Source organism: Pseudophryne corroboree, chromosome 4 (genome assembly GCF_028390025.1).
Source record: "Pseudophryne corroboree isolate aPseCor3 chromosome 4, aPseCor3.hap2, whole genome shotgun sequence".
Taxonomy (NCBI): Eukaryota; Metazoa; Chordata; class Amphibia; order Anura; family Myobatrachidae; genus Pseudophryne; species Pseudophryne corroboree.
Window position 1 is genome coordinate 555,715,977 of NC_086447.1, and position 27,499 is coordinate 555,743,475.

The 27,499-nt window shown below is 43.1% G+C and overlaps 1 protein-coding gene across 4 annotated transcripts in view; it reads left to right on the forward strand.

The window, feature by feature from the left end:
• The window catches only part of PDE7B (phosphodiesterase 7B), a 698,908-nt gene that overhangs the window by 75,868 nt on the left and 595,541 nt on the right, over positions 1-27,499 (forward strand). For 2 of the 4 annotated variants that reach the window (XM_063917386.1, XM_063917387.1), the window contains exon 2: positions 2,953-3,092. The exons of the other annotated variants lie outside the window; for them this stretch is intronic. The gene's annotated coding sequence lies outside the window, so the exon portion shown is untranslated. The remainder of the gene's footprint in view (positions 1-2,952; positions 3,093-27,499) is intronic. 4 annotated transcript variants of the gene reach the window in all.

The window sequence follows — 27,499 nt, forward strand, 5'->3', positions numbered from 1 at the left end:
AGTCCAGTTGCTGATATTGAGATTGAGGATGTCACTGTAGAGGTATACCAGGATGAGGAGGATATGGGTGTAGCTGGCGCTGCAGATTAAGTTGACGATGAGGATTCTGATGGTGATGTGGTTTGTTTGAATAAGGCACCAATGGAGACAGTTGTTGGCTATGGGATGAGAAAGCCCATTGTCATGCCTGGGCAAAATACCAAAAGAGCCACCTCTTCAGTGTGGAATTATTTCTCCACAAATCCGGACAACAGGTGTCAAGCCATCTGTTGCCTTCGTAAATCCATAATAAGCAGGGGTAAGGATGTTAACCACCTTGGAACATCCTCCCTTATACGTAACCTGCAGCGCATTCATGATAAGCCATTGTCATATTCAGAAACTTTGGGTAATAGCGTAAGCAGTCCACTGACACCTAAATGATGTGGGTTTGTTGAATATTATTTCTCTGTGAGGATGAGGATGTAAACACTGAAGGGGGGGGGGGGGTCTGAGGATGAGGACGACATCTTGCCAATGTAGAGCCAGTTTGTGCAAAGAGAGATTACGTAATTGCTTCTTTTTTGGTGGGGGCCCAAACAAACCAGTCATTTCAGCCACAGTCGTGTGGCAGACCCTGTCGCTGAAATGATTGGTTTGTTAAAGTGTGCATGTCCTGTTTATACAAAATAAGGGTGGGTGGGAGGGCCCAAGGACAATCCCATCTTGCACCTCTTTTTTATCTTTGCATTATGTGCTCTTTGTGGCCTAGTTTTTAAAACTGCCATCCTGTCTGCCACTGCAATGCTACTCCTAGATGGGCCAGGTGTTTGTGCCGCCCACTTGTGTCGCTTAGCTTAGTCATCCAGCTACCTCATTGCACCTCTTTTTCTTCTTTGCATTGTGTGCTCTTTGGGTCCTAGTTTTTAAAACTGCCATCCTGTCTGACACTGCACTGCCACTCCTAGATGGGCCAGGTGTTTGTGCCGTCCACTTGTGTTGCTTTGCTTAGTCATAGAGCTACCTCGTTGACCTCTTTTTTTTTTTCTTTGCATTATTTGCTCTTTGGACCTTGTTTTCTAAAACTGCCATCTTGCCTGCCACTGCAGTGCCACTCCTAGATGGGCCAGGTGTTTGTGCCGCCCACTTGTGTCACTTTGCTTAGTCATCCAGCTACCTCATTGCACCTCTTTTTTCTGTTTGCATTATGTTCTCTTTGGGGCTTAGTTTTTAAAACTGCCATCCTGTCTGCTACTGCAGTGCCACTCCTAGATGGGCCAGGTGTTTGTGCCGCCCACTTGGGTCGCTTAGCTTAGTCATCCAGCTACCTCGTTGCACCTCTTTTTTTTCTTTGCATTATGTGCTCTTTGGGTCCTAGTTTATAAAACTGCTATCCTTTCTGACACTGCAGTGCCACTCCTACATGGGCCAGGTATTTGTGCCGCACACTTGTGTCGCTTAGCTTAGTCATCCAGCTACCTTTGTGCATCCTTTAGGCCTAAAAACAATATTGTGACGTGAAAGGTGTTCAAAATAGACTGGAAATGAGTGGAAATGAATGTTATGGAGGTTAATAATACCGTAGGATCAAAATTACCCCCAAATTCTGTGATTTTATGGGGGGTTTTAAAAAATCATCCAGATCCCAAACCAAAATCAAAACCAAAACCCGAAAGAGTGATTTTGGCAAAACCAATCCAGATCCAAAACATGAGCGGGGATCCAGATCCAAAACCAAAACACAAAACACAAAAAGTGCACGCCGCACATCTCTAATTTTAATGTGTGGTGCTAAGTTCTTCCAAGTATGAAGCAATTTCATGGAAAATATCAGTGGACTTGTTACAGACTTCCGATTTTCTTTGCCTGCAAATTGTTGGACATAGCAATGGACTATTTGAAGGCAGCTCATGGTGATAAACACTTCTTTATTTATATACTTCTTGGGGATGACAACAATTTTTACAGCTGCAGAAAGTTATACAAATAGAAAGTTTCTGGATTATTTGGTGTTTATAAAATAGGAGATCCTTTGTAATTTTAATAGAGATGCGCAGGTTTGGATTTAATGCCAGAATTAATGCGAGTTCGGTTTTATCCGGATTTTTATTATTGGCTATCCAAAACACGTGACATCCGTGAGCCAATAAGATGCCGTTTTGAGATCCGAGTAAATCCGAGTAAAACCGAACCCACTCATCTGTAAATTTGAATCATCAAAATACTGCTGTGATCTTGGGCTGATGAAGTCATGAAGCGAGGATCCTGTCAGCCCTATATCTTTTCTAATAAAAGCACTACTGTACCTGAGCCACTTTAAAGTTGTTTGCAGCTTGACTAGAAAGCAGAAGACATACAGTAGTTTTTCTCTATGTCCACCCATAACTAGGGGTATTCCAGCTGTGCCTTCGCCAAAGGCATAAGGCCCTGGGTCGGCAACTTTGTTCCCCCATGCCACCTGTATTCATACCTCCCAACATGACCCTCTCCAGGAGGGACACAATGCTCTGCTTCTGGACTTTTCTCTTAATTTATGATTGTCTGCACCTGTGTTCAACAGGATAATGGATAAGAAAGGTGTTTCACCACAGGTGATGGCAATCATCCATTAAGAGGGAAGTCCAGGAGCAGTGCATTCTGTCCCTCCTGGAGAGGGTCATGTTGGGAGGTATGTGTATTTGGCTTGCAGAGAGCATGGAATTGCAGGATGAGCAGAAACATGTCAATCCTCTTATTGGTGTCATTATATAAATATATATTATCTTGTGACAGGTTCTCCTACACTCCAACAATCATAAATGTGGTAAAATGTAAGGCAGTTCTTTCCCATGAGCTGCTATAGCTGCTATAAAAAGCCCTCTGTTTGTAATAGGTACTGTATAAGGACTGAATAAAAGTCTGCTAATTATATAAATTCTAATTTGGTACAGCATGGAGACTCATTCTTGAAGAGTTGTGTCATTGTTTTTTTAGGAGCATATACAGTAACCTACTGTAAGTTTTGGATGGAGAAGTATGGAATGGGTTTCCTGGAGGAATTTTACTGTATGTTGCCATTTAATGTTCAAAGTGAAAATATCTAAGTGATATTAGTTGAAGGATTACCGGCAAAGGTAAGGAATTGCATATAGATGGTGTGGTGTTTCTGACTTGGCGGCAATTCCTAAGCAGACACAGAAAATGGGAGACAAAATGTATGCAAACGCAATCTTCAGTAGAATTATTTCTAGCAACCCAAAATTACTGGAATAGGTCACTGCCATAGAATAATAGATTTGGTTCAATAAACACACAATAAATTGCATAAATTAAAGTAACACACACTATTAGTCCCTTTCTAAATGTAATACAACCTATGACTATTGCAGCCATTTCATCAATATACAGTAAACTTATATTATATTAAATGGCTTGAATTGGCTTTATCTTTCTACAATAATTGACTATTCCCTATTCAGAGTCCTTTACGCATTATTAAAATGTCCTAATAACCTAATACTGTGGCCCTATCATTGATAACCTAGGTTATAGTTAACTCTTTGTGCATACCGTACGTTGGGGCCCTTAAAGTGTATTCACAACTAAGGGTTAAATAGCAATGTTGCAATGCTGATTTGTTAAGTACTGTAGAAGCAACTTGTGTGTAATAATGGGTTCCTCTCACTAAATCAGATGACAGCTTCCCCTCCAGAATCCAGACACAGCAAACAATTGGATTGGACTCTCAGCTACAGATGGAGCCTCCGTCATCTTTGTAGTTTCTCCGCCTAAACGGAGGTTTAGTCACACCTAGACGATAGCTTAGGTTGTTGAGTTTATGCTCGGACTAGCGCGTTGAGGCACGACTACATACTCAGCATGCAATACACATCTCCACCACTGGGTGACTAATGCTCCATTAATCTAGTACTGTAGAGCGAATAGCGGCGGATTGATATACAAGCTCTGGCAAATGGTCAGTGACGACTGTAATGTTACTGTATACTGTACACACAGACCAATGGTCAGACGGAGAGAGTCAATAAAAAAAATTGTGTATACAGACGCAAACGAACGTGTTAAAGCAATGGTCCATTGCCGTGTTACTGTATGTGAGCGTTCAAGTCCTGTAGACCAATCAATGTATAAAAATAATGTATACAAACGCAACTACCATGTTAAAGCAATACTGTAGTTCATTGATGTTGACAAATCAATCAATAAAAATAGTGTATACAGTCGTAACTAATGTGTTAAAGCAATACTTCATTGACATTAGAGATACTGTACTGTATGTGAGCGTCCAAGTCTATGTGGCACCACAAGTCCCAGCCACTCTTAGTTGCTCCTTTCTGACCTGCTACCTTCTCTTTTCCTAGTCACAGTAATTTATCTTCTCACTCTTAGATTTTTCTCTCAGCTGCTTATTGCTGTGAAATGACCCCCCTCCCCCCAGCACTCTTCTCTTGATGGATCACTCCCCCAGCTGACCTTTCTTTCAATCAATTGTGTTTAAAATGACACTGGCCTCTACACCCCAATCCAAAAAGGCAGCTGCGGGGTATCACACTTTGAGCATACCTCTCAACTTTTGTATGTTTTGATGCTGGATCTGCCACGCCTCTGGCGTGGCTGCACCTGGAAAGGGGGTGGAGCTTCAGAGGAATGGGCGGTGCCTCACCACCCGACCCTGTTTTCGTCATTATGGGGACATGCCCAGTGCTCCCTGAGCAGCTGGGCAGCCCCCGCCTCACTTCCCGAATGCGCACGGCATCTATTCAATGATCACCGGCTACTTTGCAGAGCTGCGGTGATCACTGGCTCATCCAACCTGCTCCCCACCACCGCACGCGGGACACTGTGGCCAGCGGGTGGGACAGCGGGACAGTGTCCAAATAGTGGGACTGTCCCGTTGGAATCAGGACAGTTAGGAGGTATGCTTTGAGACTCATCATTGAGGGCATCATGGCTTGGGCGGCATAAAGGAACATTTAAAGACACTTCTGGTGACATCCCAAAGTGGCAGCTTCATACTTTTTGGTTTTGGGACTCATTTGTCTACTCCAGTTGCGCACTGCAGAGAAGTACATTTCTAGGAGCACTTTGCTCAGTCTAAAAAAAAGTATCAAACACACAAAAGCCTCATGTGTAATAAAAGCAGTGGTGTTGTCCACTCAGTCTCATCAGAAATTGTACCCATAAACGCGGCTCACCTAAGCAGTATTTTTGGAGAAAAATAGAGAAGTTTGTGGGTGTGTGGTGGTTCTAAACAGTGCTCTTGTTGACATTTTCCAATTCACCACACATTTTTAGGCATGTCTAATCTGCAGAAATGTCAGCCGATAGAATACACTCTGGAGTACCTTGAAAGCTATTAGACTACCCAGGTAATTTGAATTTGTGCAATAACAAAGGTGTTTGCAATGTATATTATTGGCTTCGTGTTTGTGCAGTAGGTAATTTATGGTGACAGCTTAACTTTAATGTTCAAACAGTGAATTGTGTGTTCCCAATACAATGGAAATAGTTGTGTAATGTTGTTTTAACACCAGTAGATGGAGAACTGCCCATGATAATCCAAGCTGTTTACTAGGATTCACCAAAATTCTTTCTATACCTGAGAATTAATGTATTCAAGTCACATAAGGGCTGAAAATACCTGTTTTAGGGGGTACCTGGAAATATTAAGTATAGACTGAATGTATATGGGGGGGATGCTGCAGATATCGGATATATCAGCCGCAGTCTCCAATTTTTGCTCACAAAAGCAGCTTCCCTTAGGTTTCTTTGAGGGCTGCTTTATTGCAGAAGTTACCAAGCGCCAGAAGGCTACATATCGCAGAAAGTACCATGTGGCAATAACCGTCCAGCAGACCATGCATACACAGTCACACTGAGGGGTCCCGAAGAACAAGGTGATCACATCCCGTCTTACACACCACAGGGACATGCTCCTTTCAGAGCCCATGTCCCTACGGATTTATATTAATACTGTACATCCTGATAGAACTTTCTATCTTATTGCCGCAAATAGGACCCAGGCTTGGACTGTCCCACAGGGGTACAGGGGAAACCACCGGTGGGCCCCACCTACTGCTCTAAGGATCAGGTTCCAGACTGTGCACTTGAATTATACATTATACATATGTTACCTTATACCATACTTGCCTACCTGACCCTCTCCATGAGGGAGAAAATGCTCTGTTCTTGGACTTTCCTGGTAATGTATGATTGCCATCACCTGTGGTGAAACACCTTTCTTATCAATTAACTAGCTCATCACAGGTGATGGCAATCATACATTACCAGGAAAGTCCAGGAACAGAGCATTTTCTCCCTCATGGAGAGGGTCAGGTAGGCAAGTATGCCTTATACTGGACTATGGTGTATTTTCTACAGTGCATTGCTGTTATTAATCTGGTACATTATCATGCATGCAGCAGTCGAATTTACTGTATATATTTATGAAGGGGCCCAGATGTTGCACTCTCTAATGCAGGCATTCCCAACCGCGGTCCTCAAGGCACACCAACAGTGCAGGTTTTAGTGATATCCAGGCTGCTGCACAGATGGTTAAATCAAAATAGCTGAGGTACTAATTAAGTCACCTGTGCTGAAGCCTGGATATCACTAAAACCTGCACTGTTAGTGTGCCTTGAGGACCGCAGTTGGGAAACACTGCTCTAATGGTTAGTAAAACCAATGAGGTGGCAGGCCACACACCCTCTGCAGACTGGTCACACCCCTAACATGGGCCCCTACCACTGCATCCCCCCGGTGGGCCCTACATGCCCCAGTCCGACACTGATAGGACCCGATAATTAGTAAATATGCCCCATAGTGTTCATATGATGCAGATCTTAAGACAGGACCTTATTACCACTCAATAAAACATATCTGTCTGAAAGATAATCTGGCCAATATATAAATCAGGCAAGGGCAAACTGTACTAAATTGTGCATTTTTAAGGTTTAGAATTTTTTTATTTCTTTTTATTTTATATTTCAACTTTGGCACAAATGTCTATTATATGTCTCGTGACTACAGTGTAACAAGGTATCTTCATCAGTGTGTACTTGCACCAGCCTTTTTGTACAGTGCTGTAGCATCATCATAAGGGGAGGGTGTGTATAAGAACTTCAGAGGGAGACACTGCCAGATATAGTCATTAGGTCGACAATAACAATGTTGACAGGATGTCCACATCTTAAACTGTTCAACAGACAGCATGTCAGCATTCTCAGAATGCCGACATTGACAAAATGTTGACATTAAGGTTAGGCTGTAGGATGGGAGGGTCAGGATTAGACACTAGGAGGTAAGGGTTAGGCTACAGGGTGGGGGGAGGTAGGGTTAGGCACTAGGAGAAGGTTACAGTTAGGCTAAAAGGTGGTAGTAGGGTTAGGCACTAGTAGGAGGTTAGGGTTAGGCTACAGGGTCGGGTGGTAGGGTATGGCACTAGGAGGAGGTTATGATTAGACTACAGGGTGGGGGCTAGGGTTAGGCACTAGGAGGAGGTTAGGGTTAGGTTACAGGATGGGGAGGGGTTAAGTTAGTCACTAGGAGTAGGTTAGGGTTAGTCTAAGGGGATCAGTACGTAATCCCACTGGACGTGATCCCGGCGGTCGAAATCCCGACGCCGGAATCCCGACCACACAATCCCGACAGGGGTGGCGAGCGGAATGCAGCCCCTTGCGGGCTCGCTTCACTCGCCACGCTGCGGGCACGGTGCCTCGCTACGCTCGGCACACTATTATATTCTCCCTCTATCGGTGTCGTGGACACCCATGGAGGGAGAATATGTCGGGATTGTGGCGGTCGGGATTCCGGCGTCGGTATTTCGACCGCCGGGATCCCGTGCAGCGGGATGTTGACCGCATCCCAGTCTAAGGTAGGGAAGTGTAGGGTTAGGCACTAGATGGAGGGTTAAGAAAAGGGGATAGGGGGACTGTACTTACCAGAATGCTGCTCCGTCAGATGACTTCACTGGAAGTGACACTCACAGTGCTGGAACTGCTGCAGCTGTCAGGAGCAGGTAAGTCACCGCCGGGCCATCAGGGATAATATTTTGACATTCTAACATGTCGATATTTCATAAGTGTCTACAATTTGAACATGTCGATATTATCATCTTGAAACTATAAATGTCGACATATCATACCACACCCAGACACTACAGTGGGTTTGGATTGCTATGGCTGAAAAGAAGTGTTACCTGTTTACTACAGTGAAAATGCTAAGAAGAATCATATGAAATCATTGGGACTTGTGAAGGGGCACACTAGCAGCAGGGAGCTGCAGAACCTAACTGAATACTACAGGGCCGGTGCCTGCTTATCTGTAGTGAGTATTCACCTGAAGTAACCTGTTTCGCACTGTTCTTACAGTATATTGGCCCATTCAGGTCTTGCAATAGGTACATAATGAGTACTGCTAAGAATACCAGAGGGGCAATGGATGAAGAAACACCTCAAACACTCTTTTGGATACTGGGAGATTTTGTAATTTTGAACTAATGTGTATATTCTTACGTCAGGATAGCCATCCCTAACACTTCCAGTAGATTAGGCCATATTATCCGTTCCGTGGACATCAGCGCTCCACAGTTAGCCCATTCATGGGGATTATATTTTTATAGTTTTATTCCTCATGTTTTAGTTATGTTTGTGTTCTGTTTTCTGCATGTACAGTATGCGTTTTGTGCCAGTACTCACTTTCATTTCATTTCATTTCATTTCTAGATTACTTACTCTCTATACACTTGCTGGATTCCAGGAAATCCGTATGCCCATTCCTAGTGCTATTAAGTGCAATTTGTATTGTCTTATCACTAGTACTATGCCTATGAAGGTAATATATATATATATATATATATATATATTTATTTTATATGTACCAAATTGCATTGTATAATATGTATTAAATCTTTTAATAAAATGTGTGATTATTTTTAATTGCAACTATTATGTTGTGCGTTTGTCTTACATAACTTCTACCAATGGCTACACGAGTACATTCGTGGCAGGGTATCCGAGCTCTAGGTCGACAGTAAAGTAATGTTAAGGTCGACAGTCATTAGGTCGACCACTAATTGTTGACATACAGTAGGTCGACATGGTCAAAACGTCAACATGGACAACAGGTTGCCATGTAAAAGGTCGACAGTGCTTACGGTCGACAGGTGCAAATGGTCGATGCACATTTGGTCGACACATATGGTCAACACAACTTATTTGGAGGGGTTTAGCAATGTAATCAACTGGGAATAGTAACCTGTACCGAATGCAGAGGTAGCAGAGCAAGGCACCTTTGCCAAAGCATGGCGAGCGAAGCGAGGGGACGATACTATATATATATATATATATATATATATATATATATAATGTCCAAAATAGGACCCTGGCACTCAGGTCTTACGTGTCACCTTGCTCGGGTGCCTTCCCATCAGTCCAAATCCTGCTGTATATAATCCATATATTGGGCGGCACTCAGAGACTTTCACACGCTGGTTGAACAGTGAACAAGCCCCGGCCGGAAGCGCCACTGCTGAACGGCGTCCACGTGTGCCTGGGGACACACTGGGAAAAGGAGGGTAAGATACTATTCACTGTTACCTATTTAATGCCCTGTTTGTGGTTTGGTTTGATTGTCTGAGGAAGGGGATCTTTTTGCCCCAAAACGTCACATTAAAGCAGCCCTGCGGGGCTTGTTCACTGTTCAACCAGCGTGTGAAAGTCTCTGAGTGCCGCCCAATATATGGATTATATATATATATATATATATATATATATATAGTCACACATACAAAAAATATGTATGTGTTCATAGACCAAATTCCCAGTCCTCTGATTTAGTGCATAGATTACAGTAGAAGTGTGATTGGTTTTGTAATTCTGCAGGGTATAGGGAATAATGGGGCAGATGTATTAACCTGGAGAAGGCATAAGGAAGTGATAAACCAGTGATATGTGCAAGGTGATAAAGGCACCAGCCAATCAGATCCTAACTGTTAATTTACGTATTGGAGCTGATTGGCTGGTGCCTTTATCACCTTGCACATATCACTGGTTTATCAATTCCTTATGCCTTCTCCAGGTTAACACATCTGCCCCTATGAACCCTACTGTATATCTGGGACAGATGAGTAACTGAGGGGCAGTGAGTACAGACGTGCTTAGCTATTTTTGGTTATCCAGTGCCCCCAGTATGTCTCTCTGTCCTTAACTACACTCTCTCTATCTAATACTGCCCCGTGGCAGTTCCATCCAGTTACGCCTGTCCCTCCTGCAGATGCTACTCTTAGGTGGATTACCCTCAACATCACTTCACCCCCCCCCCCCCCATCTACTACATGTCCTCTCATACCTCCTCTGATGCTCCGCATCACCTCACACCCTCCCCTGATCCTCCGCAGTGCCTTCCACCCTCCCCTGAACCTCTGCATTGTCTCCCACCCTCCCCTGATCCTCCACATCACCTCACACCCTCCCCTGATGCTCCACCTCACCCTCCCCTCAACCTCTGCATTGTTTCTCACCCTCCCCTGATCCTCTGCATCACCTCTTGCCCAAGAACCCCCCCCCCGATCACCTGCATCGCCACTTGCCCCCCATCTGATCCTTGTAATCACCTATCTCCCCACATCACCTATTACCCACCCCTTCCTCAATCATCCACATCACCTATTAGCCCCCTCAGTTTTCAACATCACTTATATCGTCCACATCACCTATTACCTCCTGACCCTCCATATCCTCTCTTGCCCGCCTGATCCTACAAATCCCCTCAGACCCTAATTCTCTTACCCATTTGTCTTCATATTATCGACATTACCATCCGCTCTTCCTACTGCTGCCTGCACACAAATCACCCCTCGTCCTTCATGTTACCTCCTGCTTACATTGCCCTGAAGCCAGCTTGCTCAGGCTTACCCCATAGGCCACTCCATGTCTACTGTACCCTCTGGCTCAGCTCATCCACGGTATCTCCCTCTCCTCGGCTTAGGCCTAGGTGGAAGTAAACACAGCACAGCCCACAGCACGCACACTTCTGGATCCAATTCTCCAGAGCATGGCATTATCGGAAGAGGGGGCAGAGTGAAGGCCAGGGCAACTTGGAGGTAGGGTGGGACGCATTGTCAGGCTGAGTATTTGGGTACCTACAGTAACTGAACACAATACAGGCCAGGGTGTTCATTATAGCAAGTGCACCCCTTGACCTTCTAACGTTACCCCAGTGAGCGCTGCTGTCGGGCCACCTTGGGGCCTCTTTGGTCTCATAGCAGTAAATCTGTGTTGCTATTGATCTGATCACTTTACTTTGTTAAGAATGAGTGATTTATACGGAGATCTACTTGTAGTGTTAGCAATGAAAGAGATAGAAATATTTTTTTTTGTTCTAACATATGAAGCCTGGCCTGGATTGAAGACAAAACATAAGTTTACATAACTTTATATTTTTCATTTTAGTAAAATTTCAGTCCAAAACATAGAAGGTGTTGCTATGATTTATTAGCATTGGAGACAAGAATATTCTTCAATGGACAAATAAAGGGTATAATTCAGAGTTGATCGTAGCAGCAAATTTGTTAGCAGTTGGGCAAAACCTAGGGGGTCATTCCGACCTATTCGCACGCTGCCATTTTTCGCAGCGCAGCGATCAAGTCACTACTGCGCATGCATATGCACCGTAATGCGCAGGCGTGTCTTATGGGTACAAAGCGGATCGGTGCTGGGCTATGGATTTAACGAAGAATCCATTCGCACAGCCAGTTGCAAGAAGATAGACAGGAAGAAGGTGTTTATGGGTGCCAACTGACCGTTTTCTGGGAATGGTTGGAAAAACGCAGGTGTGTCCAAGCGTTTGCAGGGCGGGTGTCTGACGTCAATTCCGGGACCGCACAGGCTGAAGTGACCTACTCAGAAACTGCACAAAACTTTTTGTACCGCTAGGCTGCACAAGCGTTCGCACACTTTCAAAGCGAAAATACACTCCCCTATAGGCTTCGACTATCTAATCGCAGCGCTGCAAAAAATAACTAGCGAGCGATCAACTCAGAGTCGGAATGACCCCCCATGTGCACTGCATGTGTGGCAGATATAACATTTGCAGAGAGAGTTAGATTTAGGTGGGTTATCGTGTTTCTGTGCAGAGTAAATACTGGCTGCTTTATTTTTATACTGCAATTTAGATTTCAGTTTGAACACACCCCACCCAAATCTATCTCTCTCTGCACACGTTATATCTGCCCCTCCTGCAGTGCTCATGGTTTTGCCAGGGCTGAAACTAGGATTTTCGTCACCTGGGGCAAGGCAGTAATTAGGCGCCCAACTGCTAACTGCTAACAAATTTGCTGCTGCTATCAACTCTGAATTAGGCAAATTGAGTGAGAGCCTTGTGATGTTTTGCACGAGTGCACATACAGTAGAAGTTTGCTGACCTACTGTTGCTGAGGAAGAGTTTCAGTTTACTGTTACTTTTGCTGCAGCTAAGCACTGGTTATACAGCATTACGTGTCTTATTATTACCCACTATGTGGTAAGTTGGGGTTTAGCGGTTTTCTTTTATTTGTTTTCTCTGCAAAGACATAGGCTACTATAGGGTCAGGTGTCCAAGTCTTGGGAAGGACTGCAGGCTTCCAAATCCTAGGTAACAGTATACTAATGACCTATGAGAGTCCTGGAGGGTTCAACAATTTTGGAGGTACGGGATGACATATTGCCATGAGCATGCCACAGATAGACTATCAATCAAAACTTTTTGAATACCTCAATTTTTCTAGTTTTTATTGAAATTAAGCAACTCAAGTCAGGTAAATAACCTGTAATGATACAAAGGTAAACTACTAGAGGTAAACAAAACAAAACAGTTTTATGTTAGCAAAAACTGAAAATAATGCAAATTCCAAAGTTACATAACCTCCAACATGACCAAGCTGGGGTGGCTCCAGATGTGGGGCTGCAGCACAGTCCAAAATTCACATAGGGGAGCCACACCAATCTTTGGTTCATCACACAGAGCTTTTGTATGTTCTTGAGTAGGCGAAAGATTGGTTCCTTAGTGTGTGTTTATTTACTAAGCGATGGCTTGTAAAAGCTGCCATTTTTTAGTGTAACTAAACCTGAAATTTAGAAAGTAAATGCTTTTAATAGCATAACACCCCATATTTTACTATTGAAAGTATTGCATTTTAAATGTTGGGCTTAAACACACCAAGAAATACTGTAGCTGAAGCCGCTGACTTTCAAAAATAAACACTTGTGGCACCAACTGTCAAACATGAAGGAGGAAGCATGATGGTCTCTTTTCCCGGATTCAGAGTCTGTGACAAGAACAGTGTGACTGGCAACCTGTACCAAATAGACCACTACAGCATTTTGCCGCACAATGCAATGCCCTCTATTCTATGCCTAGTTGCTCCAAGTTTAATCAATCAAAAAGATAAGGACCCAAAACATATCCCAAGGCTATGTCAGTACTACCTTTAAATAAAAGAACAGGATGGTAGGTTTCAAGCCATGGAATGGCTAGAACAGTCTCCAAACCCCATCGAACTGGCCTGGGATGAACTGAATAGAAGGGTGAAAGCCAAACAACCTACAAGTGTAACACATTTGTGAGAACTTCTGAACTTCTGCAACAGTGTTGGCAGTTGGTGTGGCTCCCCTATTTGAATTTTGGACTGTGCTGCAGACCCCACATCTGGAGCCACCACAGCTTGGGATATAAGGCAGGTTGTAGGAGGACAGGTTAGGTTCACAAGTTAAAGCAGAGTTGTAGTAATTTGGGCCCGTTCCTTCCTAATGGCCCAGAGACGTGTGCATGTGCTGTAGACTCTGGCACAAAACCAGAGTCTATTGCAATGCCAGAGAGGAGGGGGGCGGCAAATAGTCTGCACATAGGCCCTCTTCTCTCTTAACATGACTCTGTACCATAGGCGGTTATAGCGCCGAAGCGTTATAGGGCACTTAATAAGTGATGATAAGCTGTGCTTCTCTCCACTTGTCCTCTAACATACACAGTAACTCCATCTGATGTTGAACATATTAGTCCTGATGCCACTTACCAATGTCTACGCACATGTGCCATCGGGCCAAATGATACTGACTAACGTGAATCAGGCAGGACAGATATCTCAGAAGTGGTGAGTTATTGTACCATCTCCCCTGTGACTCTCTTTTTAATACATCTCAAAGCTAAGACACCCTGTCGGCAATGCAAGATGTCACTTAGCGCTGAGAAAAGTGGCAGGTTAATACATTTCCCCATAATTTCTTTAGTCAATGGCAAGCAAGGCCATAGAGAGTGGGTCCGGGCCCAGGTACAGGGCTAATGTAAGTAGGCATGGCAACACCCACTTGAAAAAAAAAATTGTGTTCCTCAGCCAGGAGCAGATCAAGTGGGAGTGATTTGGGGTAATTCAGATGTGGGTAGAGATGTTTTACATGCAGCAATCCCCAGCTCCCTCCTTGTTCCTTGTCACAACACCATAGCCACTGTTGACACAACTCCACCTGCCAATGCGTTTCAATCTACTAGGGCTCTTTCTCAATGCAAATAGGCCCATCATGACGGCATGGTGATGACCAGCCGCCCAGCTGGCCACACAGTCAGCCATAAAGTATTACAATTGTTTTTCTATTTTCCTCATAAAATGGCGCATTGATTCTCCTTCTACATATTTAGGGAGACATTGTGGCTGATAGTATAGTGGATTTACATTTCCACATGGCACTGGTCACGCCCAAACACCACTGGTCACAGCTCCTCTGTTTTTCACCTAGGTTCTGTGTCATTTTCAGATCCAGGCCTATCTGGCCATTAATATGGCCCTGGGCAGTACAAGTGGGCATGGACAGCACAGCAAATAAGAGTATAAGATAATAAAGGTCAAACATGTGCAGGCTCTATGTAAGGCCCATACACCAGTTGTTTCTGATGGGTGGGATGAAATAATGATATGTAAATATATAACAAATAAAGGTATTTGAGAAATAAATAAAAAAAAAACACTAGTGTGAATTAGGGGTGAGAGCTGGGCCATTTTTTTTTTGTGTTTTAGTTTTGAATCTGGATCTCCTTTGTGTTTTGGATCTTGGCTTTGCCAAAACCGCCCTTGCAGGTTTCGGTTTTGGTTCTGGATTTTTTTTTAAATCATAAAAACAGTTAAAATAACAGAATATGGGGGTATTTTTGTTTCTATGGTATTATTAACCTCAATAACTTTCATTTCCAATCTATTCTGAACACCTCCAGGCTCACAATATTGTTTTTATCCAGTTTAGGCCAAAAGGTTGCACCGAGGTAGCTGGATGACTAAGCTAAGCGACAGCAGTGGGCAGCAAACACGTGGCAGTTACACAATACATTTTTACATGCTGTAATCATCTGTTAAAAATATTTTAAAATGAGGATCAAGTTCTTCTGTTTCTCAAAGATATCTTTGACATGGTGAAGGTTTGCTAATCATCCGTTAAAAAAATATTTTTAAATTAGGATTAAGTTCTTCTGTTCCTCAAAGATATCTTTGATATGCAGAAGGTTAGTTATATTAATTAAATAAAAATTTAGTTAATTTAAAATAATTATTAATCATGCTAATTTGAATGAATCATAATGTGGTGGTAAGAAGAATTATGAAAATATGACAATAAGTTATAACATAAGAATATGAGCTATGGACACAGCAACCTGAAACTGACGGAGCATGCCTGGCTGTAAACTGGGAGTATACAGCAAACAATATTTAAAAAAATATGTCTTTTATTTTGGGTGGACTGACAGAACACCCCCTAGATTGACGGAGCAGATGCAGTCCCTGGATGTGTACTGGGATGACACAGCACAAAATATATAAAAAAAGAATGTATTTAAAAAAAACTACGCATTAGACAAGGCTCAAGATTTCAGTTCACAAAAAGATGATTTGGGCAAAGAATAATAAAAAAAGACAATATTTTAGATGCTGTAATTATGATTTTAATTTATTTTGGATCAAGTTCTTCTGTTCCTCAAAGATATCTTTGATATGCGGAAATTTTGCTATACAAGTGTGGAGAGTTTAGTTATATTAACTTAATTTAAATTTAGTTAATTTATAATAATTATTAATAATATTAATTTGAATTAATCACAATGTGGTGATAAGAAGAATTATGGAATAGGATTATAAATTATAACATAAGAATATGAGCTACGGACACATCACCCTGAAATGGACGGAGCACGCCTGGATGTATACTAGGAGGATACAGCACAAAATATTTTTTTAAAAAGATGTCTTTTATTTTTGGTGGACTTACAGAACTGATGGACAGCTGCAGTCCCTGGATGTATACTGGGATGACACAGCAGAAAATATAAATTTAAATCAAACTATATATATATTATTTTTTATATCACACTGCGGTTACAGTGTCGCACAAATGAGTCAGAAATATGTATTATTATTTTTTATATCACACACCAGCAGAAATATATATTATTACACACTGTGGTTTAGCTTCACCAACAGCTTCGCACAATACGTGTATGAGTAGGAAATAATATACTGTGGTCTGACCAGTAGTGTCACAGTACTTATGAAAATAAAATAAAAATGGTATAGTACACTGGGGTACAGCACAAACAAAATAAATATATATATTTTACATTTTTTATAATTATAATTTTAGGCTTTTTTTTTTAGCTTTTATTATTTTAATTTTACACTGGGGCGGAGCCCCTGGATGGACAGACAGGTCACCCCTTTCAGAAACAGCAGAGAGAGAGAACACCCTTTTTTCAGGTACAGCAGACAGAGAGAGCACCTCTTTTTCAGATACAACAGACAGAGAGAGCACTCCTTTCAGATACAGCAGACAGAGAGAACACCCCTTTTTCAGATACAGCAGACAGAGAGAGCACCCCTTTCAGATACAGCAGACAGAGAGAGCACCTCTTTTTCAGATATAGAAGACAGAGAGAGTACCCCTTTTTCAGATACAGCAGACAGAGAGAGCAACCCTTTCAGATACAGCAGACATAGTGAGCACCCCTTTTTCAGATACAGTAAATAGAGAGAGCACCCCTTTCAGATACAGCAGACAGAAAGAGCACCCCTTTTTCAGATACAGCAGATAGAGCACCCCTTTTTCAGATACAGCTGACAGGGAGAGCACGCCTTTTTCAGATATAGCAGACAGAGCACCCCTTTCAGATACAGCAGACAGAGAGAGCACCCCTTTCAGATACAGCAGACAGAGAGAGCACCCCTTTCAGATACAGCAGACAGGGCACTCCTTTCAGAAACAGCAGACAGAGAGAGCACCCCTTTCAGATACAGCAGACAGAGAGAGCACCCCTTTCAGATACAGCAGAAAGAGCACCTGCCCAACGCCAGACAACACAGTACTGAGAAGATGGCGCCAATGCATGGGGACTTATATAGAATCCAAAACCCGCAAGAATCTGATAGTGGGAAGATGACATGTCCGCCGCGCTTTGGGATCCGAGTAAGGTGGGAAGTCCCGAGCCGGACTCGGATCCCGGCTCGGTTTGCAATGTTCAGGTGGGTTCGGTTCACCGAGAACCAGAGCTGCTCATCTCTAGTGTGAATGTGTGTGCATGTAAATGTGGTAGGGAATATAGATTGTAAACTCCACTGGGGCAGTGACTGATGTTGTGAATGGGCAAATATTCTCTGTAAGCTCTGCAGAATATGTGTACATTATATAAATAACTTGTAATATATAATAATACATTTTTATGATATGATAAAATTACAGGATGGGGCATTGCTTGTTGGTGTTACATTGTTTAGGTTTACATTTTTAGATCCTTTCCATGTGTTTATAAAGGAACTAGAGATGTGCGGGTTTAGATTTACCCGGATCTCAAAACGGCATCTTATTGGCTCTTGGATGTTACGTGTTTTGGATAGCCAATAAGAAAAATCTGTATAAATCAGAACTCGCGTCAATTTTGGCGTTAAGAACCGAGTAAATCCGAACCTGCACATCTCTAACAGGAACTCATTTCTTTTTGACACAATCGGTGAGTTGAATCTTATGTTCTGGGGAAGACTGGCTGGGCAGCGTTCTTGAAGACTTACATCCTGATTTTGTTCCGTGACTGGTTGAATGGTTTTGACATTTGTACTGTCGTTTTGGTTAATGAGTATCGGTTTTGACCCTTAGTTGCACTTGATAGCCCCTTCCTTAAGGATGTGATAATAATTAAATGTAATTCTGTTGCCATATTGTCTTCACTGCTTGGTGTTATTATAGATGTTATTATGTTCAGTTTATGGAATGGACAGTTAGCTTATCTGTGTTCACTGTCTAAAGTAATGGTTTTGAATGGAACGTAATACATTGTAAGCATTAGAAAAGAGTGTTGTAAGCTTATTACGCATATGTTATGCGTAATAAGCTTATGTATAGGCTTACCATACTATGCTTTTTAACTAGAACACTCATAAATACACAGGTTCTCTTGCTGCTTAAAACCAGGTGAAATGCAGGCTTGAAGTCAGCCAGCCAGCCAGAGAACCTGTGTAATTCACGAGTGTTGTATTAGGGGATGGTGGAGTTTGGGAGAACCGAGCATAGGTAAGAGTTATTTCCTACATAAAGTAGGGATCAATAACATAATCCACAGTAGTTTAATTAGTAGGTCACTAGCTGAATTCCTAGTGATGAGTATCTCGTGAGGAGGTTCCCCCCCCCCTGGAGATTTAGGAAATATGGGCCCTCATTCCGAGTTGATCGGTCGCAAGGCGAATTTAGCAGAGTTACACACGCTAAGCCTACGCCTACTGGGAGTGTATCTTAGCTTCTTAAAATTGCGACCGATGTAATCGCAATATTGCGAATACAAACTACTTTGCAGTTTCTGAGTAACTTCAACCTTACTCTGCCTGTGCGATCAGTTCAGTGCTTGTCGTTCCTGGTTTGACGTCACAAACACACCCAGCGTTCGCTCAGACACTCCCCCGTTTCTCCAGCCACTCCTGCGTTTTTTCCGGAAACGGTAGCGTTTTCATCCACACGCCCATAAAACGCTGTGTTTCCGCCCAGTAACACCCATTTCCTGTCAATCACATTACGATCGCCGGAGCGATGAAAAAGCCGTGAGTAAAAATACTATCTTCATTGTTAAATTACTTGGCGCAGTCGCAGTGCGAATATTGCGCATGCGTACTAAGCGGATTTTCATTGCGATGCGATGAAAAATACCGAGCGAACGACTCGGAATGAGGGCCATGGTACAAAGAGAAGAAAAAGGAACTCTCTTGTTGCCATAGAAATGGGCATTGAAGACAGGTGTGACTTTTTCTCTAATCCATATACTAGTGGTATTATACAAAAGAGTTTACTTATTGCCAAAGTGCCTGTCTCTTGATATAATAATATAATTCTATAGATTGTGATACCATATCAATGAAGAATTTTGTCACAGAATAGAATTATTTTTTTATTATTATTTTTTATTATATTATTATTATGTTTTTTTGCATTGTGTGGAATCAATATGTATGCAGATGTTGTATGATATGTCCAAATGTGGGCCCAAGAGATATAGCAAACTAACTGTTCCCTCTTATACCAAACAGAGGGATTACTGTTAGAGTACTTACACAAAATATCAAACCTTTCCACTGCTAATACACGATTCACTTCTGCATAAGTTGTTTTTCTGCTCTGCGAATGTACCTGACCATATTGACATACAGCATTGGTATTAATTAGCTATGTGAATCTGGGAACTGCACTGCTCGATTTCTGCTACCTAGCATGTCAACCATCTGAAATAATTACAGTATCTTGATCAAACCATTTGGTATACGGTATTGGTACCCCGTAGAGACTTAACAATATATATCGATATTTCGCTAAGCTTACTATTCTGTGAGCCACTTATCTAACTAATTGCTCAACCTATCCATATATGAGCCAATGTTTTTACCTATATTGATGTTATATGTTGATGTCTGTCTTTGTCTGTAATTGATAACACTGACCTGTTTTAAATTGATCCAATAAAAGTTAATTTTGAAATAACATAATATTACATAAGAGTGCCCCCAAAACTAGCGTTCCTTTTTTCTTCTCTTTGTACCTAATTCACGAGTGTCCCAGTTTAAAGGGGAGATAGTATGGTAAGCCTATTTACATATAAGGCATATATTGTATCCATATTTAAAAGAGCTTTAGATCAAACATGCAGCCAAAATCGCAAATATTTTGGAGTGCACATGAGGCATGTAATGATGGCAGTCACATACTGCACATCTACAATACTGATTTCCTGTTTAAATGTCACATGGGACAGTATACAGATGAGATAAGATTAAAGGTGGGAATTTTAAAAAATAAAGTTGAAAAGGTTCCACAATTCTCCCTCTTCCAAGTCATCAGACACCATGGTACTTAAACATTAATCAAATCCATTGACACTACTTCAGAATTCAGTGGAGACGTGACTGAGTTGTGTAAAAGTCTGAGTTGCACATAGTTTCATTCACTCAACTCTGAAGAAAGCACACAGCTGAAATATGTAAGATCTACATATGCGTTCCACTGTTTCTTGTGGTTATTTGAGTTGCCTCACTTGATCTACTCTGTTCTTATCTTGAAATTGTCACTATTCTCATGTCTGCTGTTTTAATACTGTTTATTCTTAAATACAGTTGACCCGATATCGGCCTTGTTTTTAGATGAATTTTGTGCTATATCAGCCTTACTGTTGCTAATCCCTTGTAAATAAACACTTCCAACTTGAGTGAATGTTTATTGAAAAGAGTCATTCCATGATTATACAGTATGTCACTTGTTATCCAGACTGTTACACATTACATGTCATGGAATGGCCCAAAAGTACAACTCAGATTTATCAAAATTTGGAGAGAGATACATTGAAGATAAAGTACCAAACAATCAGCTCCTATCATTTTTCAAACACAGCCTGTAAAATGAGAGCTAGAAGCTGATTGGTTAGTACTTTATCTCTGTCCACATTATCTCTACAAACTTTGATCTTCATTTTTTTCTCTCCACTTTATTTTTTTTTAAAGGTTTGATAAATCTTCCCCATCAAGTGAAAGAAGACTATTTTCTTTGTCACAGTTTGATGTGACTTCGGCTGTTTACGTTCCTTTTCTTGCATTTTTTTATTTATTGTGTATTGTTGATCCCATTCACACAAAACGAAAGCTCCCACAAGTCTTGGAGAGTGATAAATAGCACGTGATAAAGTACCAACCAATCAGCTCCTAACTGCCATGTTACAGGCTGTGTTTGAAAATTGACAGTTAGGAGCTGATTGGTACTTTATCACTGTGCTATTTATCACACTCTAGCGTTTGATAAATCTGGGCCTTAGATAACTGCATTCATAGATTGTATGATGCTGCATTAATAAATATACCTGTAATGTTTATTAAAATTATACAGAATTTATTTCGCCTATGTGAGGGGTCCAAAGAATTACAGCTTATCAAGCATTAAGGCATATCTGATTTATTCAAATACACATTCCCATGAGATGCAATAGGATGTTTGTCTTTAATACGTATGCTGCAGATGTCTTGGATGCGTGACTCTTTTTCTACATCTGCTTTGTATTTGTAAAGTAAAAGGTAGAAAACAAAACCCAGAATTTTATAGCCAGATATACATGATGTAACCCTAGATCACTGAAGTTTCTAACATTTTTTTATATTTTCCAGGGATGCTTTGCTGGGCCAGTGCAATCTTGCAGGTTGTGGCTGATATACAGTCTTGATGTAGTTTGCCATATCCTATTATACTGTAGCTCTCTTTTGGCATGATTGAAGCAGGGCAGATGTACCAAACATTTCTTACATTAATTTGGCAATTTCAAGATTTATAAAAAATAAAATTGTGGAGCATCCTCCCAAAACTAATTTTTGATGGAAAACTGCAAAGATTACAAATGTGCCCTAGCTTCGATAGCCCATGCAGCATGAGATGCCTGGCGCAAGTGAGCAGCAGCTCCTGTCAGGGCCGTAGAGAGCCTGGCCAGGCCCTGGTACATTCTTGGGGGTGTGGCTTAATAGCCGAGGTGTGACCATGACCCCTTACAAGAATGATGTATTTTACCCGCCACCCCCCACTTCCAGTGCCCATGCCCTCTTTCTGCCCCATTGCCCTGTTCCCCCCTCTCTCTGCCCTCTGTGCCCCTCTCAGCTTCCCACCACTCACATAGTTTCTGTCCGGCCTGGGTCTCAGTGTCCCCATCTGCTGTTGTGCATTGAGTATAGCGGGGTAGGTCTGTGGATGTCATTGGGAGTCCCGGCTGCTGGGGGTAGGGAGAGGGTGGATGACTGACTACACACTTGTTGTTGGTGGTGCAGTCTCCTCCAGCAACCCCCTCCCCTTGGCACCAGTGGGTCCTGTGCAGCTCTGCTAGTGCCAGGCATCTTTATTGCCAAAAATGCGTCTTAGTTGCAATATGATGAAACTAGGGCGCACTAGGAGACTGTGCTGGTTAATTTGATATATGACACTTGTATATTTGTGTGCGTCTGAGTCTGTATGCAAAGCACAATGAAACTTGGCTTCATATACAGGTAAAGAGACTCAAAGTTGCACACAGATACACAAGTGTCACATATAAAAGGAATCAACATTAATGCGTCCTACGACTAAGGTACAAAATAAATTTTCAGAAAAAAAAATGCAATAAGGATGCCTGACGCTAGCAGTCTCATGGGATCCGACGTGTTGAGCTGTTTGTCATAACTACAGCAGTGATATATGAGGACATTCAACTGTGTAACAAGTGTAAAAACTGTCAAACATCTCAAGCACTGTCAAGATATATGTTTATGAATGCCAGAGGCTGAACACTACAGTGCTGGGCACCAATAGGAAAAATAAGATTTTACTTACCGATAAATCTATTTCTCGTAGTCCGTAGTGGATGCTGGGACTCCGTAAGGACCATGGGGAATAGCGGCTCCGCAGGAGACAGGGCACAAAATAAAAGCTTGAGATATCAGGTGGTGTGCACTGGCTCCTCCCCCTATGACCCTCCTCCAAGCCAGTTAGGATACTGTGCCCGGACGAGCGTACATAATAAGGAAGGATATTGAATCCCGGGTAAGACTCATACCAGCCACACCAATCACACCGTACAACTCGTGATCTGAAACCAGTTAACAGTATGATAAATTTAAAGGAGCCTCTGAAAAGATGGCTCAACAATAATAACCCGAATTTTTTGTAACAATAACTATATACAAGTATTGCAGACAATCCGCACTAGGGATGGGCGCCCAGCATCCACTACGGACTACGAGAAATAGATTTATCGGTAAGTAAAATCTTATTTTCTCTAACGTCCTAAGTGGATGCTGGGACTCCGTAAGGACCATGGGGATTATACCAAAGCTCCCAAACGGGCGGGAGAGTGCGGATGACTCTGCAGCACCGAATGAGAGAACTCCAGGTCCTCCTCAGCCAGTGTATCAAATTTGTAGAATTTAGCAAACGTGTTTGCCCCTGACCAAGTAGCTGCTCGGCAAAGTTGTAAAGCCGAGACCCCTCGGGCAGCCGCCCAAGATGAGCCCACTTTCCTTGTGGAATGGGCTTTTACTGATTTTGGCTGTGGCAATCCTGCCACGGAATGTGCAAGCTGAATTGTACTACAAATCCAACGAGCAATCGTCTGCTTTGAAGCAGGAGCACCCAGCTTGTTGGGTGCATACAGGATAAACAGCGAGTCAGTTTTCCTGACTCCAGCCGTCCTGGAAACATACATTTTCAAGGCCCTGACAACGTCCAGCAACTTAGAGTCCTCTAAGTCCCTAGTAGCCGCAGGTACCACAATAGGTTGGTTCATGTGAAATGCAGAAACCACCTTAGGTAGAAATTGAGGACGAGTCCTCAATTCCGCCCTGTCAGAATGAAAATTTAGGTAAGGGCTTTTACATGATAAAGCCGCCAATTCTGACACACGCCTAGCTGAAGCCAAGGCCAACAGCATCGACACCTTCCACGTGAGATATTTTAAATCTACCGTAGACAATGGTTCAAACCAGTGTGATTTTAGAAATCTCAACACAACATTGAGATCCCAAGGTGCCACTGGAGGCACAAAAGGAGGCTGTATGTGCAGCACCCCTTTCACAAATGTCTGAACTTCAGGTACTGAAGCCAGTTCTTTCTGGAAGAATATCGACAGGGCCGAAATTTGAACCTTAATGGACCCTAATTTTAGGCCCATAGACAGTCCTGTTTGCAGGAAATGCAAGAAACGACCCAGTTGAAATTCCTGTGTAGGGGCCTTCTTGGCCTCACACCACGCAACATATTTACGCCAAATGCGGTGATAATGTTTTGCGGTTACTTCCTTTCTGGCTTTTACCAGAGTAGGGATGACTTCTTCTGGAATGCCCTTGTCCTTCAGGATCCGGCGTTCAACCGCCATGCCGTCAAACGCAGCCGCGGTAAGTCTTGGAACAGACAAGGCCCCTGTAGTAGCAGGTCCTGTCTTAGAGGTAGAGGCCACGGTTCGTCCGTGAGCATCTCTTGAAGTTCCGGGTACCAAGACCTTCTTGGCCAATCCGGAACCACGAGTATAGTTCTTACTCCTCTCCTTCTTATGATTCTCAATACTTTCGGTATGAGGGGCAGAGGAGGGAATACATACACTGACTGGTACACCCACGGCGTTACCAGAGCGTCCACTGCTATTGCCTGAGGGTCCCTTGACCTGGCGCAATATCTGTCCAGTTTTTTGTTTAGACGTGACGCCATCATGTCCACCTTTGGTCTTTCCCAACGGTTTACAATTTGGTGGAAGACTTCTGGGTGAAGTCCCCACTCTCCCGGGTGAAGGTCGTGTCTGCTGAGGAAGTCTGCTTCCCAGTTGTCCACTCCCGGAATGAACACTGCTGACAGTGCTATCACATGATTTTCCGCCCAGCGAAGAATCCTTGCAGTTTCTGCCATTGCCCTCCTGCTTCTCGTGCCGCCCTGTCTGTTTATGTGGGCGACTGACGTGATGTTGTCCGACTGGATCAACACCGCCTGACCCTGAAGCAGAGGTTTTGCTTGAATTAAGGCATTGTAAATGGCCCTTAGTTCTAGAATGTTTATATGAAGAGATGTTTCCATGCTTGACCACAAGCCCTGGAAATTCCTTCCCTGTGTGACTGCTCCCCAGCCTCTCAGGCTGGCATCCGTGGTTACCAGGATCCAATCCTGAATGCCAAATCTGCGGCCCTCTAGTAGATGAGCCCTCTGAAGCCACCACAGGAGAGACACCCTTGTCCTTGGCGACAGGGTTATCCGTTGATGCATCTGAAGATGCGATCCGGACCATTTTCCCAGTAGATCCCACTGAAAAGTTCTTGCATGGAATCTTCCGAATGGAATCGCTTCGTAAGAAGCCACCATTTTTCCCAGGACCCTTGTGCACTGATGCACTGAGACCTGTCCTGGTTTTAGGAGGTTCCTGACTAGCTCGGATAACTCCCTGGCCTTCTCCTCCGGGAGAAACACCTTCTTCTGGACTGTGTCCAGAATCATTCCTAAGAACAGTAGACGTGTCGTTGGAATCAGCTGCGATTTTGGAATATTTAGAATCCATCCGTGCTGACTTAGCACTACCTGAGATAGTGCCACTCCGACTTCTAACTGTTCCTTGGTTCTTGCCCTTATCAGGAGATCGTCCAAGTAAGGGATAATTAAGATGCCTTTTCTTCGTAGAAGAATCATCATTTCGGCCATTACCTTGGTAAAGACCCGAGGCGCCGTGGACAATCCAAACGGCAGCGTCTGAAACTGATAATGACAGTTTTGTACTACAAACCTGAGGTACCCTTGGTGAGAAGGATATATTGGGACGTGGAGATAAGCATCCTTGATGTCCAGCGACACCATATAGTCCCCCTCTTCCAGGTTCGCTATCACCGCTCTGAGTGACTCCATCTTGAATTTGAACCTTTTTATGTAAGTGTTCAAAGATTTTAGATTTAATATTGGTCTCACCGAGCCGTCCGGCTTCGGTACCACAAATAGTGTGGAATAATACCCCTTCCCCTGTTGTAAGAGGGGTACCTTGATTATCACCTGCTGGGAGTACAGCTTGTGAATGGCTTCCAGAACTGCCTCCCTGTCGGAGGGAGACTTTGGTAAAGCAGACTTCAGGAACCGATGAGGAGGAAACGCCTCGAATTCCAGTTTGTACCCCTGTGATACTACCTGTAGAATCCAGGGATCCACTTGCGAGTGAGCCCACTGCGCGTTGAAATACTTGAGACGGGCCCCCACCGTGTCTGAGTCTGCTTGTAAAGCCCCAGCGTCATGCTGAAGACTTGGCAGAAGCAGGGGAGGGCTTCTGCTCCTGGGAAGCGGCTGCATGGTGCTGCCTTTTTCCTCTTCCTCTGCCCTTGGGCAGAAAAGAGTGACCTTTTGCTCGCTTGTACTTATGGGAACGAAAGGACTGAGTTTGAAAAGACTGTGTCTTTTTCTGTTGATGTGAAGTAACCTGGGGTAAAAAGGTGGATTTTCCAGCCGTTGCCGTGGCCACCAGGTCTGTTAGACCAGCCCCAAATAACTCCTCCCCCTTATACGGCAATACTTCCATGTGCCGTTTGGAATCTGCGTCCCCTGACCACTGTCTGGTCCATAATGCTCTTCTGGCAGAGATGGACATTGCGCTTACTCTTGATGCCAGGGTACAAATATCCCTCTGCGCATCACGCATATATAGCAATGCATCCTTTAAATGTTCTATAGTTAACAGAATATTGTCCCTATCCAGGGTATCAATATTCTCAGTCAGGGAATCCGCCCATGCGACTCCAGCACTGCACATCCAGGCTGATGCGATTGCTGGTCGCAGTATAACACCAGTTTGTGTGTATATACTTTTCAGGATATTTTCCAGCCTCCTATCAGCTGGTTCTTTGAGGGTGGCCGTATCAGGGGACGGTAACGCTACTTGTTTAGATAAACGTGTGAGCGCCTTATCTACCCTAGGGGGTGTTTCCCACCGTGCCCTAACCTCTGGCGGGAAAGGGTATAGTGCTAATAACTTATTAGAAATTAGCTGTTTTTTATCGGGGGAAACCCACGCTTTATCACACACCTCATTTATTTCCTCAGACTCAGGAAAAACTATTGGCAGTTTTTTCACACCCCACATAATACCCGCCTTTGAGGTATTTGTAGTGTCAGAGAGGTTCAATGCCTCTTTCATTGCCGTGATCATGTAACGTGTGGCCCTACTGGACATTACGTTTGTCTCGTCACCGTCGACACTAGATTCAGTATCTGTATCTGGATCCGTGTCGACCCACTGAGGTAGCGGCCGTTTTAGGGCCCCTGAGGGTGTCTGAGACGCCTGAACAGGCACTAATTGATTTGCCGGCTTTCTCATGTCGTCAACAGTTTTTTGTAAATTGCTGACATTATCACTTAATTGCTTAAACACAATCATCCAGTCAGGTGTCGACTCCCTAGGGGGTGACATCACTAACACAGGCAACTGCTCCGCCTCCACCTCATTTTCCTCCTCATACATGTCG